This window comes from Metopolophium dirhodum, chromosome 4, assembly GCF_019925205.1.
Source record: "Metopolophium dirhodum isolate CAU chromosome 4, ASM1992520v1, whole genome shotgun sequence".
NCBI lineage: Eukaryota > Metazoa > Arthropoda > Insecta > Hemiptera > Aphididae > Metopolophium > Metopolophium dirhodum.
In genome coordinates this window covers 731,124-748,427 of record NC_083563.1, presented here as the reverse complement: position 1 = coordinate 748,427, position 17,304 = coordinate 731,124, and the positions used below count along the sequence as shown (strand labels likewise).

General features: G+C 28.0%; 1 protein-coding gene across 1 annotated transcript in view; it reads left to right on the top strand.

The window, feature by feature from the left end:
- Positions 1–5,155: 5,155 nt before the first annotated feature.
- LOC132943223 (cell adhesion molecule Dscam2-like) overlaps positions 5,156–17,304 on the top strand; it is a 76,249-nt gene continuing 64,100 nt past the window's right edge. Inside the window, exon 1 of the mRNA XM_061012113.1 lies at positions 5,156–5,287. The gene's annotated coding sequence lies outside the window, so the exon portion shown is untranslated. The remainder of the gene's footprint in view (positions 5,288–17,304) is intronic.

Here is a 17,304-nt window from a genome sequence, read left to right as displayed (position 1 = left end):
AGTGCCCTGTTAACAAATTTACAACATTATGTTTACGAAGGTAAAATGTATAAGACAAAAATAGACTTATTACGAATTGTTTTTTTAACGTATTTCTATTAGTTTATAAATCAAAAATGTATTTAATATATTATAATTAAAAATGCATAGTAATTTGTTATTTGATCAATTGCTATTTTTTTAAATCATAAAGCCTCAATAATCACCAGAATTTGTTAAGATAAAAACAAGCTTATGAATAGCTCAAAATATTTTTCCACATACCCAATATCCCAACCCCTAACAAATGTATAGTGAATTATACAATGAAAAAATTCCTAAAAAATCATTACATTTTTAACTTAATACCTACGTGGCTTGAAATATAACACAAGATCCTCATAATTTTTTTAACAGAATATTTTAATGACAGACCACAATATCACATACGTTTTTTCTGATTGTATGAAGTTCAAACTTTGACGAAATTTGATATTCAAACGTAAATTAATAATGATTTATCCTATGACAATTTTAGGTATTCTGTTTTAATTAAAAAACTATTAACCACATGAATACATTTTTCTCCATCAAGTATGTTATTATTGTTTTATATACACAATGTAAATTTTAAAATATTGAGTCCAATTTTTAAATAATTTTATACCACGAACCATTTTGATTCATATTGTTGTAAAAAGTACACCGCTATTGAATATCACATAAATACTCTATCAACAATAATATGCAATAGAAATATAGAATATTATAATAGTTGTTATATACTAAACGCGATGTTTTTGATAAATACTAGTTCAATAAAAACTTATAAAAAAAATTCATAAATGTATGCATGAAACCTTACTTTTTATTTTTATAGAAAAATAAGTTACTAATAGTAATTAAATAAATTATAAAATATCCTTATAAATAGAGGTTTTCAGTTGTTGTCACCGCTCAGAATCGTTTTTCGTATGCAATGGACAATGATGTATCATTTAATTTAAATTTAAATAATTAATTACAATGACCTACTTATATAATGTCTTAATGACGAGGTACAAATCGAAATCTACTATACAGCATAGCGACTTCCTGGTTTTTATTTTGTGATTTAAAAGTACTTTTTATGGTGAATAATTCATGGACTGAATAATTTAACTTATGCTCAACAATTAATTGTGATTGATTGCTATATAGTTAGATAGTCTGAAATCTTCATAAACAAGATAATCACCATTGTAAAATCGATAAATTGTATTTAAATTTGTTGTGTTTCCTTTTGTTCATCACATAAATTTACTGAAAAAAATACACAAAACACGATCTAAATATCCAATAAGAGTTAGTTACACCTAGGTACATTTAGTAGGTGCTTCGGTACAATAGTTGTTCTATTTCAAATGCTATTAGTATTCCATAGACAAGATGACATTTGCACTCAAAGCTGTACACAAGAGGAAACAACAGCGTCCCCTGCTGATAAACGTCAATTTGCGTAAATTATATTATACGTTTCCGTTTATGGGAATAATTTGAACGTTGTTTGATTACCTAAAACATTTTGCAGAATCATTTTTCGTCATTGTCGTTTTAAATTCTGAACTGAGTGCACATTTGGAGTTAATGGTTTTTGCATTAATAATCGTGGTGTGTTCTTTTACGCAAGAACATTTGGAAATATTCAACAATTTTAGAGTAGTAGCTACCTCCTATCCAGAGATTGAAAATAAAACATATTACTTATAAACTAATAATATATTATTATATGTATTGTACTCTCGAGGGGTAACTTTTCCCACTTCTCAATAAACTCTCATTAGTTTTCAAGAATATTATGAAAAAAACAAAACGAAAGCAACGGCCGAACACACCATAATATTTTGAATGATATCTGAAGTTTTTCTTGAATATTGACATAATAACGTCCCTCACGTTAATAAACCTACACAATATCGTGCCGAGGTGTACCTTCAACGGGCGAACAGTCATATTATTATGTTCCCTTAATTTTCTTTTAACGTCGTTGTAGTCTTATTGAAAAACTGCATGATAACTGTCTTGTATTTTTATCACTTTTATTATTATTTATATTACATTTACATACTATTCGATTTACAAATAACATACGCAGTGGACTACTTTCGAGTGCGTGATTTCCTACCCTTCAAATTTCACTCAAAATTATTTTACAATTATTTAACGAAAATTATGTAAGTCGCATTTGAATTATTTATTGGTGCTGGGATCATACTGTTTTATACACCCTCTCTCCTCCCACATAAAATAAGAAAATTCTGCGTGCGCCACTGAATACGATTAAACGTCACCATATCGTTATTTGAATATATACATAATACATTATTCATACATCGCTATTATATTATATATATATATCAAAATAATTTAAATTCGAATACATGTAGGTGTAGTATATAAATATAATTCTATGAATTATTATTTTCAAGTCTCGAGTAACAAGATGAAAGATGGAAGTAGGATGTACAATGATATAATGACGACGTTTTATAATTAATATGATTTACATTTTTCATTTACGTCCGAAGAAAATTGATTAATTAATCAATATTAAACAATATTTTGTTCGCCTCGATGACAACGGCTGTCAGTAATTGCAAATATTAATGCATAACGATGGTACACAGTGTTTGTGTTAATTATTTTATATATTATTATTGTAGAACACATCGTAATATTTATAGATTTATTTTATAGACGCCGAATACTAAATAAATTTAAAAACGAGTACCTATATGTATTCAATTTTAGTGACTATAAAATGAGCACTTAATCGTGTATTGTTGTAATGTTTAACGATTTTACGTTATTTAAAATATAGCAGTATAACATGTAAATATGTGATTATATTATGTAGTCTGTAGTTAATTCATTTCATACCGTTACTGTAAACGAGGCACCATGTTTTAAATATATATATTTTCATAAATAGGAATATTATTTTCCTGTTACCATCGAAATATATTTGTTTAAAAAGATAATTGCACACGTCGTAATATTATATTCTCCAAACAACTCCCCCCCCCCCCGTGGATATGGATCCACGGCTTTTTCACGAATTGAACACGTTTTGTTTTAATAAATTATAAAATACATGTCTAAATCTTCGGAAGTTTTTGGAAAACAAATTAAATAAAAGCTTACACCTCAAGTTAAATTCACTTACTTAAAGAAAAGCAATTATGACAAAGGTATATTACTATATCATATCATGTGTTGGTTTCCGCGGTTTGTTTCACTCTATATGCTCGGAAGTCGAAGCGGATAGGTGGCATAGTTGTTGTTGAAGTATTAAACTTGGAACTTGGAAGTAATAGTGGCAACATAAAAATGATTTTTATCGGAACTGACACATTTTCAAAAATATGGGAAAGGCTATAGTTTTCAGTACTTTATTCGTATGCTCAGAGAAACTATTGCTAAAGTTTAAATTTTCGATCGTATTAAAGTTGTTAACTTTTTGAGTATTTATTTCACCGGAAATGGTGTTCATAGAAAAAAATAAAAAACACATCATTGCAAAATCAATAAGTACAATAATTCTCACTACACTCAAAATCTAAAATTTGAACTTTTATTATTGTTACATATTTATTTAACTATAACTTTGCTAAAAAACTGTTGTTTAGGGATAACATTATTTTTAACATTAAAATTAGATATAAAAACCTATATATGGTATTTTTTTTATATACATTTTATACAGTTAAGTACTAAATTGAATAAAAATAATTACATTATAAATAAACAATACAAATGTTTTTTTCTAGCAGTATCAATTCGTATTTACAAATGTTTTTTTTTTTCAGATCCAATACTAAGCGAGGAATTAACAATAATATTTATTTTATATTAAACATTCAAATCATTTCATAATACCTACACATAATATAATGCAATACACTTTTCTCATTTTTTCAACTCTTTTTCTTCAACAACATTTAGTTGGATTTTATTCTAGAGAGGGCACCTACAGAGTACATATATAATATCGTGTGAATATTTTAAATGTTTAATTAAAATGATTAATGGTCAATTATATCATATTTTCACACTTTTGTGTGTACAAATAAATACGTTCAACGACAGCAACGGTAATTAGTAACAATGGTATAACAAAAAGAGCAATACCAAATAATTAATTGTTCATAGACGGCTGTATATAACATAGTAATATTATAGTTATGAGTCTAGGGCCAGGGACTTCACGATCTTAAAAACCTTAAAATATTAATTTATCTAAAAATCACTAAATATATCCTTAAAATATGCGCAATAAATGTGCTTTTAAAATATCCCTTCAAAACCGAAACAATTTTACTACGCTATATATCAGAAAAATATTTTTATTGGTAATGATATTATCAATTTGAGTTGCAAAAAATTGACTAAAAAAAAAAATTATTTATTAATTTTCTATTTATTTTTCTATAATTAATTTAGTAAATATTAATTATCAGCCAAATTAATAGTTGCGTATTATTGTACAAAATTGCGTGATTAAAATTGATAAAAACATATCGGTAAATGGTCTCGCAGACGAGGAAAACACAACCCACACTAATTTCTATGAATATTCTCTCAGGTGTACCCAAACATTTTTTTTACCAATTTAAACAAAAACTAAATTCTAATTTAAAAACGTGTGTAAGATAATATGCGCTTAAAATGAGAATATAACAAAATATACACTAACTCGTGAAAAAGAGAGATATAATATACAAAATATACAAAAAAAAAAAAATGACTGCAGACTACTGGTATTATGAAACAGATTTCTACATCACTAAAACTATGTTACGAACGAATATTAGAAAACCCAAATTCCTATGAGTATCCGGCCTTACATGTATAAGTTCTAACAAACGAACTGGGTGATCGAAACCCAATACATAGTAAGACATTATGTTATGATATAATGTAAATAATAAATAATTGAATCGTTTATGTCGTAATACATATTATTATTTTTGGCCGGAACATTTGTAATGTACGAATACGTTCGGCGGGTAAGAGATTACACGCCAACAGACCATTTTGGGGGGTTTGGCGGCGGCAAGGGGGTGGTTCGTCGGGGCAATTTTACTGCAACGGCGGCGTCGTCGTTGGTGGCGCGTACGCCGCCGTTCAAAGCACGTTCGCCGCCACGGCGGGAATCAGTCGCGAACCGGCTCCCAAACGTGTCAGTACCCCCCCGAAACTGCCCGGGGCAGGGCGGTGCTCTGCCGAAAACACGATAGCTATTATACCGAAATCGTCTCCGTATCACGTAAGTTCCACGTTTATCGTATTATAATATTATAATGTACCTATTACTATATATTATTATTTATCGATTCCGCTATCGAAAATAATAATATGTTTTTGCATACAAATCCGGACTCCAGTTACTATATGGGAATAACTGTTAAGTTATATCAGCTATTATACTATAAGTACTAATATTTATAGGTGTCTTGTTGTTTTTCCGTAGAACATAACGATGAGTTGTAGTAACAGTATTATAATACAACGAGTAGCCGAGTTGACTATACTCATTAAATTCTTATTACAAGTATTATAATAGTGTATGCTTAAAAATTATTATCTTCGAAAAAGTCATTGCGGCGATAACCATTTAGTCATAAAACACTGAAAAATGATTTATCAAACATATGCTCGCTCTATTTTTTCCCCTCACTACCTATATATTTATTCAAATTCTGCAGGGTTTTAAGTATATCTACTTAAAGACCACATTTTTAAATATATACTTAAATTTTTATGGAATTTTTTCAAATAAAAACCACCCTTTTTATTGTAAATTGTTGAATAGATTATTTTTTGAAAATGTTGATTTATGTAAATTGAAAATGTATTAAACTTTAGGTACAATAATTTGAAAATTTTAGTCATTATTCATACCTTTTCATTTATTAAATTTAAATATTTTTTAAAAATGTCTAGAGTAAGTACAAAATACTAGACAAAATATTAGATACAATTTTTGTTTTATGTAAAACCGTTATTAAAAACTATTATTCTTATAACATAAAATTTAATAATTTAGAAACTACTCATTTCAATTTCGATTTCGATGCATAGACATTTTCAAAAAAATCATTACGGTTAACTATAGTGTGGGTCTCATATGAAAAAGGAAGTTTGTGCCCCCTACAGAATACTCATTAATATTACTTAAAATAAATCTAAGTATTTTAATATTGTCAAAAAGTTTACTTAAAAATAATAATTTAAATAAATATGTATTTAAAATATTATGATAAAAGGTGAGGATGAGCATGCATAGTAAATTACCCTGTATTATAAATGTATTGCATATGTATTTTTTTTATAATCATTATGTAATACATAATATTATTATGTAAGTAATAATATGTTAAAATCAAAATAAATATTAAAAAACCAATGTTTGATATAATATATTTGTCCCATTAAATAAGACGATAATATAATATTATTATATTGTAATAATAAATTATCAATTACCAATTACCATTTTAATAAACATACATTGAATCAAACTGTTCGTTAATTAATGAACTCTTACTTATTATTATAATTATAGGCAGGTACTCATATTAATGTGTTGAATGAAATATAATTATAATCATCATAATATTTGATACATAACTTCAATTTATGGTAGTTTTCTTGTAGTAACCTAATATTAATTTATTGAACAATATAATTTGTTCAAAAATAATTTATTATATTTTATAGGACAGTAGTCTTTGTTAATAATAATTATTTATATTTTTGTCTTGCCATTAAAACTTATTTTTTCCTTTGAGTCTTTTGGAATACAGTACGTGCATATACCTATATTCCATTCATTCGCTTTTATCAAAAAGTTCCATCTATAAATACCAAAATATACAAATATATTATGTAGTATTCTATATATATATAATGTATCTAGTATTATAGTTAATATATTATATTATATTCCAAATGACGACAGAACTAAAAAGTGGCAAACAAATAAGATTTTTAAGTCATTATAGTTTATTATTTTTGCTGGTATTTGTGGGATTTTTTCTTAAAACCGAACTATTATAATATAATATATATATTATATTTTATATACCTATTATAGGTACTATATATATAAAATTTATATAGATACACTAATTTACTATTTATAATTTAATCATTTAATATATAAATATTATAATATTTAATCAAATTATATTCTGCAACTATGAATTGAACTTAATATGTTAGAGCTTACATGTTTCAAGCATACGCAAAAATCATAAAATGTATTCAAAACATTATTAGGCATTATTTAATGACTAATGAGCTATAGATCAACTGGTAACTTAATATTTAAATATATTTAATCTTGCTTGTACCTATAAACATTTTTTTTTGATTTTAATAACGGCACAACTAACTTATTTTATACTTTATGACAAAATATAATATTATTCAGTTTATTGTTGTGTGTGTAAAGCATTCCTAGTATGATATTATCATTTTACATTTTCAATTTGAAGACATTTTAATGTTATGTATTTTTTATTATAATAGTAACATAATATATGTATATATATATAGGCTATATGTTAAATATTTTTTGAAATTTTTTTTGACATAAATGGATGTTGTCTTTTTACACAAAATTATTGTGTTCCAAGCGGACCTTAAGGAACTGCTTGATGGTTGATCATTTCGTGTTAACTTTAAAGGACTTCAATACACTAATTCCAAAATACCTACTGCTGGGTTTGTAATATTAGATGCAAGATTAAATATTTTGTTTTTAAAAATTGCATATATTATTACAAGTCCAAAAACGCGATATTACCTTAAATCCAGCACGTGAACATTATAACATTTATTCGGAGGAACATAAAAGTATAATATCTTACTTTATGCTAAGGTGGGTGTTTAATACCAATAAATTATACACAAGTATTTTACGAGAATATGTAATACATATAAATGTTTACCATATAGACTTAAAACCATGTGCATCGAGCATAAATTATTAAATTTTTTCGAATGGGTCTTGCTCTGGATCCATTCAATAGGTAACCTATACCTACCTGTACAGAGGGCCATTTCCCGTGACCAGAACCATGCTTCTAGTATTGTTTATTTACGTTTTAAATTTAAATTTCTTATGTAATATTATGTGTTTTATTTTCTTACATCGGGTCATCTACGGACAAAATTTTATGCAATTAAGATCCAATAATATCGCGTATTACTAACTTAACGTAAACCTACATAATAATTTTATGTATTTGTTCATGGAAAATTAAACTGTTGAGAATCTTTTACAAATATTAAACAGTTAAACAGTGTAGGTTTATATTTTGCGAATTATAACCGATCAAAGTTTCCCAGTGTTCATGCTTTAACGTTATTTTAAAAATATTAATAATAATAAACATGAAACCAGTGAACAACAACAAACATGAATCAGTGAACAAAAACATACTGCTGAAAATACTTTCGAAGTTTTGTAACGACGGTTATTACTTTTGATGTTGATGGCATAACATTTTTGGTAAACTTTTTATATTATTATGAGGTTGAACTGCAGTTTATGTATTTATATGATCACGATTTATGTTTCATGTACCTACCTACTATAATAGAAATTTAGAGGATAAATTGTTTATGGATAATTTTTCATTGTACAACGAATATTAGCAAAGATAAATACTATGCACTATTATATAAGCATAAATAAACAAAGCAATTCTATTTTGTTTTTAAATTATTTTTTCGGGAGACAAATACATTACAAGTAAATCAGCTAAGTCTAATTTACACAAGGAAAAAAATTACGACTGACTTTTATCACAATTATACACAATATCATAAAATTTATAATAATATTATCGTCCACTTGATTACATTAGTTCACTTAAAAACCAAATTATGAAATAAGAAGTAGGTACATGGCGTTTTATTAGATATCTTAATATCCCGTAGAAAATAATATTTCATTCAATGACATGATTTGTTTTATAATTTCATTCACCTAAAGAACGTATACAACAATGGAGTAATTAATAATAATATCAATTTCTCAACTAAAAAATTAAATGTAACGTTACAATTCGTCAACAATATATTCGTAATTTTCTGCAAGAATATGAATAAACACTAATAACGTCAACATTCGTGTCGGATGAAAATATTGTTTCCGAGATTTTCCGTCGCTGCCGCAATATATTAATACTGTACTCGTAAAAAAAGTTTTACACAGCGATAAATGAGTTTTAAAAAAAGTACAATCAGATTTCGTGTAAAATCTAAAATAATCCCTCGAAGCCTGGCTAATGGTGTAATAAAATGTGTATGTCTGCATGGGTATTTATGTGAGCGCGTGTGAGTGTTTCGTTATGTGTGTGCTCGCCAATCGTTTTTCAAACCATTTATTATTATGTGTATGACACGGAAAAGGTCTGAGCCCACCCCGTTCTTCCCCTTTCTCACTCTCGCACACACACACACACACAAAACTGTAACAGCTTTCGACTCGCTACGTTGGCCTTCCGGTGGGGATGAAAACACTATAGCTCGACAAAAGTTTGTGCAGTTCGTCCAAATATTAATTTCGAAAATATATTATTTTATTCACCTGCATAATAAGATTATAATTTTTTTTTATTTATTCTCGCGGGTAATTTTATGTACCATTATCATATTTTTATCATATTATATAGTTTTCATTTTTATCCAAATGTATTTGTTGACTTTACGTAGGTATATGTTTAAACATAATAATTTTAAGTCACAGTTAGAACGTACAACCATCGGCATGTCTGGCAGCTTAAACTTGAACAAAATATGATATTATTAATAATTAATATGAACACGTATTTTAGATTCAGCACTTTCATTGATGCCGAGTTCAGAAATAACGTTTTATGTTTGTGCGTCTAAAAACAAATTGTGATTGCCAAATTGTATTCGTTATTAAATTGTTTGAAACCATCTGGTTTAAAAGTAATTGCAGAAAATGATTGCTTAGAAATTAAAGCTTCTTAATACTTTTGGAGTTGATAAACTAATCCTAACCAATTATTTTGCATCCTTTAAAGTTTCCATAATTAAAAATATATTATGTACTATACATTAATATCTTTAAACCTGCGGTGTTTGATACACCTCCTGAATATTGTATTAACTAAACTATTTGTTCAAGAATAAAACTAAATTACTTGTTATTAGTAATAATTAGGTATTATAAATCAAGACGTTTTGAGAAGTTTTTATATCATTTTATTTATGTTTTTAATTATTTTCTTATTACTTACAAAAGTAAGCTATTATAACCTTACAACAAAGAAAGTATTTGGTCATAGATACCAAAGTGAAACAAAAGTCATGCAATATCATCACTATATTATTTAAATACACATTTATATCTAAATTAAATCAGTAAATTATTTTGGGATCCAAACAACTAAATTCCTAGGCACGCTCTGTAACCAACAACAATAATAGTTATACCAGTCATCAAATGAACGTATAACGACTACCGTGTAATGTACTTATTCCATGTATTATTATCTGAATAAATTTAAAGGTACTTAACGTCTTAACCTTGTTAACTCGAGGGGGAGGAATATGTAAATTGTTCTCTAGAGACAAATTTCGATGTTTTCATTTTGATGGATGTTAAAAGTAGGTACTTCAGAACAGATCATATTACATGCGTTCTTGTTACATTGAATATTATTATACTTCACCCCTCGGCCATCGCTCGTCATACTAACTAAAAAGGAATATAAATATTACCAGTGCAATATTATACGATTTTACGGTTTGTTGTGTTGGGTAATTGGATTTCATCCTTCCTAAAAGCCTTTTTTTTTTTATATACTAAAATGTTATACTGTTGGAATTGAAAAAAATATAGCCAATCAGTATTAGTAAAAATATAAAATTCGATTTAAATAAGATGTACTTATTTACCTAAACTCGCGTATAATATTGGAATGGTTTTTTTTTTTTTAAATAATAATAATATACCCATATAAACACAATTTAGGAGATCTAAAATTATTAATATTTACATTTAAAGTATTTTTGTTTAATATAATAAAAAATAATACATTGTATTATTATAGTACTAATACTGTATTCATTAAGAGGATGTCTGCGCACTATTTGTTTTCTCTCTCTGATCCACGCGCATCATAGACAAAACACATTTGCGCAGAATCGTTTTTTCTATGTTTTTAAGTAATTTCAGAGTAAAACCACCCATTACAAAAAAAGATAGAGAATAATATTTTAAAGGGAATGACATATCGATTTTATATTTTATTGTTATTTGACTTTGTATTCGACTTTCGAAATAAACAAAAAAATTTTGTAAATTTAAATTATGTTTAAATTGCTTTGAAACAATATTTAGAGAAATCGATATGTCATTCCCTCAAAAATATTATACTCTATCTTTTTTGTCATGAGTGGATTTTACTCTAAGATTACTTAAAAACATAGAAAAAACAATTCTGCGCAAATGCATTTTTTCTATGTTGCGCGTGGGCCAGAGAGAGAAGACAAATAGTGCGCTGACATCCTCTTAAACGTCCAATATGGCAATGAGGTGCCATTTAATGTATTTTATAAATTTTAAACAGTATGTATAATATGAGTTTCCTATAGAATATTGGTTTACATGTACCTTTTACAAGAATTCACTATAATTGAGCAAAAAAAAAAATATACTTCTAATTTAACAAATTTAAAAAAATGTAATTCACATTTACTAAAAATATAACGTTTGTATAATGTATTACCTATAAATTAATATTTCCCATTTCTTATCGTAAATTATGTTGTTAATCAGACATGACCACGTGTCACAGCATTATCGTTGTACATCGTCTAAATATAAATTATCATTATCAATAAAACATAATATTCCATAAGCTTATAAGAATAAGTTCTATTTAGATAATAGAAAATATTAAAATTCATGAAAAGTTTTTGATAAAGTCAATACTTTGTTTTCTTGTGCGTAGTTGTATTCGTCTTTGGAAATACTACAAACAAACTGTTATCATTTTTTTTGTCATTTCATTAGATTTTAATATAAACTAGCGGACACATATAATATTTATCTATGCTTATCATTGACGGCTGACGCACATTTAAGGTAATTAAAATAAAATTGAACTTAAATAATCGGTAGTCGCATAAAAAAACAATTATTTAAATAATAAATAATATTGTATATACGTAAGTACGCAATTATTTGTATCAACAACGTACCAATAGTAAAATTTATAGTGACTTTATTCAAAATGATATTATATTATCGAATTCATCGTTACATATTATTATTTTATCTTTCAGACAGGATCGTTGTGAATATCCTCTCAATGATTCGATTGAGTATACTTTAGCTGTGTTGGCGTATTTATTACAGTGTAAATACTAGACTTATGATAATATTAAAAAAAAAACTATGTTGGTGTGTATTAAACATATTATATACATAACATTTTGTTTTAATAACAAAGGATTTAATCATCATAATTATCAAGGTTGCGAGAGTTTTTTTTTTGTGAAGAGTATTAATGGGTTGGTGAAAATAATAATCAATATATTATTATTAAAAGTTCAATGTCCATTATTTATAACTTTTGTATACAATTTTCGATTAACATATTGATTGAAAGTTTGATTTGTCTGCATATTATGATATTTATCTATTATAATATAATTATTAAATTGTTTTTTAACATGTTAATATTTTGTTTACATACATTTTATTTCCTTATTATTTATCATAACTCACAATTAATTACTGTACCATATTTATTAATTGTTAATTTTAAAAAATTGCATTTCATTTATGGTCACCAAAAACATAAAACCCAAATAAATTAGGAGTTGGCATAATATAACTTCTAAAATATGATTTACACTTTGTTTCGACAATTACGATTCTGAAATTCCACATCGTATTAACAAATTAAGCCTCGGGATCAAAAACCCAGAGCTTGTTGATATTTATAATAAGTCGTTAAAAAATATAATATGATAGAATGGATGGGAAATGAGAAAGAAAAAGTTTTGTCTTACGCACGGAAAATATTTCAAATATTTTAAATAATTGAATAACATTTCACATAATATTATAATATTATATTTTATATAAAATGGCCGGCTAATAATAATAGTATTTACTTAAAATGCTGATTATTTTACTTAAATAAAACTTTTAATTTAACTAAATACAATGGATACATATTGTAGAATCTATAGAGTGAGAATAGTTTTATTAAAACTTGGAAACAAACCATTTTTTTTTTATAAATGATTATGATCATTACATTGTAATTTTAATTGCGAAAATATATTGTTCTAATGTTTGTTGTATTTGTCATGAATTATTTTATGCTGATCGTAATAATAATATCAATAATAGTAATTTGAAAACGATTAAAGATGCAATATAATTGTGTGAACTGCAAATTAATTCCGATCACCGTGCACCTATAAATATTCATGCGCCTGAAACGAATAATTCGATTTTGTGATATCAAAATAATATATTATTATAACGACGTGCGTGGATGATATTCTATTATGCGCCTGTGACCCTTTAACCCTTTTATAGTTTGGAAACGTGAAATCACTTTTTACTTCGAAGAATATCATGTTACTACAATATTATATACTTTCAATCCTGAAAAAAATGTCTCGATTTTTAGTCCCGCCGCCGCGTGTAAGTGCGTATACTCCGAGTTAATTCCCCACCGAAACACTCGAGTTTCGTAGCACACGTATAATAGGTGCGTGTATAAAAACTAAAAACACAAAACCACAAAAAGGTTTCAATTATAAATAGTTTATCTATATCCGATAGGTAGGTAGGTATTATAAAAACGAAAAAACAACAACGACGCATCATTGACGTATTATAAACCCACGACCTCCTGGCTATATATATATATATATGCGTATATTGTACATATTTTATTCTATACAAGCCTGCAGGGTGATGGGGCGAGTGTAAGGTTTGAAATGTGTATCAAGTCCTGTAATAATGTACACTGACGGGAAGCCATGTGTCCGGCGGCCGGTGAGGTTATCTGATCGCAAAGCTCATTTGGTATGAATGCAAACCAAACATTCCCCCCACCCTATCAATTCTACAGGCCTTTGTCGCCACGGTCCTCTCCGTCGACCGTCGAAAGTCGTCGTCTCGCGGGCTCTTCACCCGTCACCAATCGTCGAGCTGGCGTATTTTTCAACATCCCAAAGCGGGTACACACACACACACACATACATAATACGTGGGAGGCGCGTACCGGCTATCTTTCTCTAAAGTGTACCTATCTTATCGGTTTGCGGTGATCGCCGCCGCCGTGAAGCTATACATATATATATATATTTTATGCTGTACACAACGTTAATTATCGAACCCGTTAATCTATTCCCCGGTCGGCGACGGACAAAGAAAAAGCACTATATACCGGCACACACGGGCGGGCGGGCGGGAACGGGGCAAGTAGGTAGGTGATGGTGTATGTATATAGTAGTAGAAAGAGAAGAAGAAGCAGCAGGAAAAAAAAAAACATTACAATAATGGTTCTCTCGTCCGCGGGGGGAACTTTGTAATGATTAAAAACTACTCTAGGTCGTTGTGCGCACATTACACACCCCTCTTTCGGCCACATACACACCCTCCCCACCCCACAACCTCAGATCGGGGGTTTGGTTTTCGACTGCGCGTGCGAGCGTTTCGCGTGTACTATATAATACGCGTGTGCCCAGGGAAAGGTGTGTGTGTGCGTGCGGGCCCGACCGAGTTTTAGCTCTGTTTTCCCCGTCTGCAGAGCCGGGCTGGCGAGGTAATGGACTGTAAAGTAAACAGGGCATTAAAAGCCCGAACTCTAAATTCCGACGGTCCATTTGGCAGAATCTATAGTAAATGGGTCCGGCGTACCTATATAATAATGACGACGATACAAGCGGCGGTGGTAGCGATGGTTTCGCGCAGATAAGTGGCCGCCGCCAGCGTGAGTGATAGATCCGCTCTAGGATTGTCGACGATATAATAATATTACGTAGGTACAGCGGATCGCCGCCGCCCGAGAATGAATTCGGCGGCAAATGTTGTTATAATAATAATATAATATATTATTGTGCTTGCGCCAATAATATTATTATTATATTAATAGTACGCAAAAAACAAACATTTCAAACATTTATCTAAAATACCCGCTCAATTAATTTTTTTCAAATCTAACCGTGTCATATTAATATTATATTGAACGTATAAATGTTACTCTACTTCATACTTATTTTACGCGCGTTATTTTATTATAGCTTTGACTGTATGAAAAAAAAACATGAATACAGTAAATAAAAAAAAAAATAGACATTTAAAGCACTTTAATCTTCGAAACGAGTTGAAAAAAAAATCACAGCATATAACATTATATTATATGTTGCCATATTGGGAAAAACTTTCCAATATAGAACATTTATAAGTGCCTATCCTGTAAAAGAAAATGCATTTTAAATCAAAAAAATCATATATATTGTGCATGTGTATGTACAAATAATTAATAATACACAACGTAGTGTAGCTTCATGAATGCAATTTAAGTATAATATTATCAAATAACTGTTTGAAACCTTAACTCCAGACAATATAAAGTACGATAATAGCCGTCGAAGAATAATACACCAACAGCTTTATAAAATATGGTATACGTATAATAATGTATTATGTCTTAATGACGAGAAAAAATAATTATATATAGTTATCTATTATGGCGTAGGTATATCTGAGTGTTTAAAGGACGTTTTTTTTAAATTGTATGTGCTTCTAAAAGGAATACCTCTGTACTCAAATATGTAAAAACATTTTTTTACATGTAGTTATACAATTACTAATACAAGTAGGTAGGTAGTATAAATTATTGTAGGTATTAAAATGCACTTCTAATCTTATTTCCCAAAAAAATACTTAAAAATAATGTACGTCACTACTTTTTTTCATAATTTAGGGACCTATATTAAACATTTATAATTGAAATTCAAAAACTAAATTTCGTACACTGTCTATATTACCTAATGAACACAAGTTTTATAAGACAGTTATCAACAATTTTGGAATATTTGAAATATTCTAAAAAATTTGTTAAAATACCTGTACTATTAATGTTGACACAGAATTTTTATTTCATGAATTTAATGTAGGGTTTGTAAGCGTTTTAACATTTCTTTAAATAATTAAAACTATTTTAATAACATACACCGTTTGAAGAGTTGTTTGAAAAATTCCACTACAAATAAATTCGGTTAACATAATATAAGTAAACAAAATAATTTGTCTACATGCTGCTTAATATACTGAATAAAACATATTTTTATTTAAAACAAGTTTGTCGATTTCAACCATATTACATTATTACTACATTATTATCTATAGGTATTACTTAGACTAGGCACATGCACTATTTAAATACCTAGGTAGTTAATTTCGAACGAATTAGGTTCGCAACATATTAGTTTTATAATTTCATTCAAATCGTCTAAAAATATTTAAATACATTTTTGACAGAGGAAGGTATTATAACTAGTAACATTGTTTTAATATTTTTATCCGATGAAATTCTCCAGAACATATAAGCGTAGGAATTACTCAGGGTTTTAACATATAACTTACATAATATACGCTTTAATCTCTTCATTTTTATGTTATTACAATAATAATATGTAACTACCCAGAATACCAACCATAATATTATATAATATGTATCAGTAGGTATGCAGCATGTACCTACGTTACACAATTAACTAGATATTAAATTAGGTTTAATGATATTTAATGAACAGTTCGCCGAGTTTATTAGCTGATGTGATAATACCCGCCGCAACTGTGCGAAAAACCTCGGAGTAATTAATAAAGATACTTTTTGAAAGGGCTGATAATCCGGCGAAGACTTAAGAGTCTTTTTCATCGGTTTTATAAATTTTGAAATACATTCAATATTACAACTCACGTGTAATTATGTTAATGCAAAAAGATTCCGAGGTAGGAGGTAGGTACTTGTGTATATTTTATAATATATTATTATTTTTTAAAATGCGTGCAGATGCAATTTAATATTAACAACTATAACGTATACTGCAGACGAATAAAATTATCCGGTTACGCAAGTATTTGCATATTAACATGACGTATAATATAATAATATTGTGTGATTCTTGTTAAAACGATTGATAAAACGGTTCCTTAATAGTTCCCCTACAGTTTGCATGAAAACAGGATTAATGAGACGA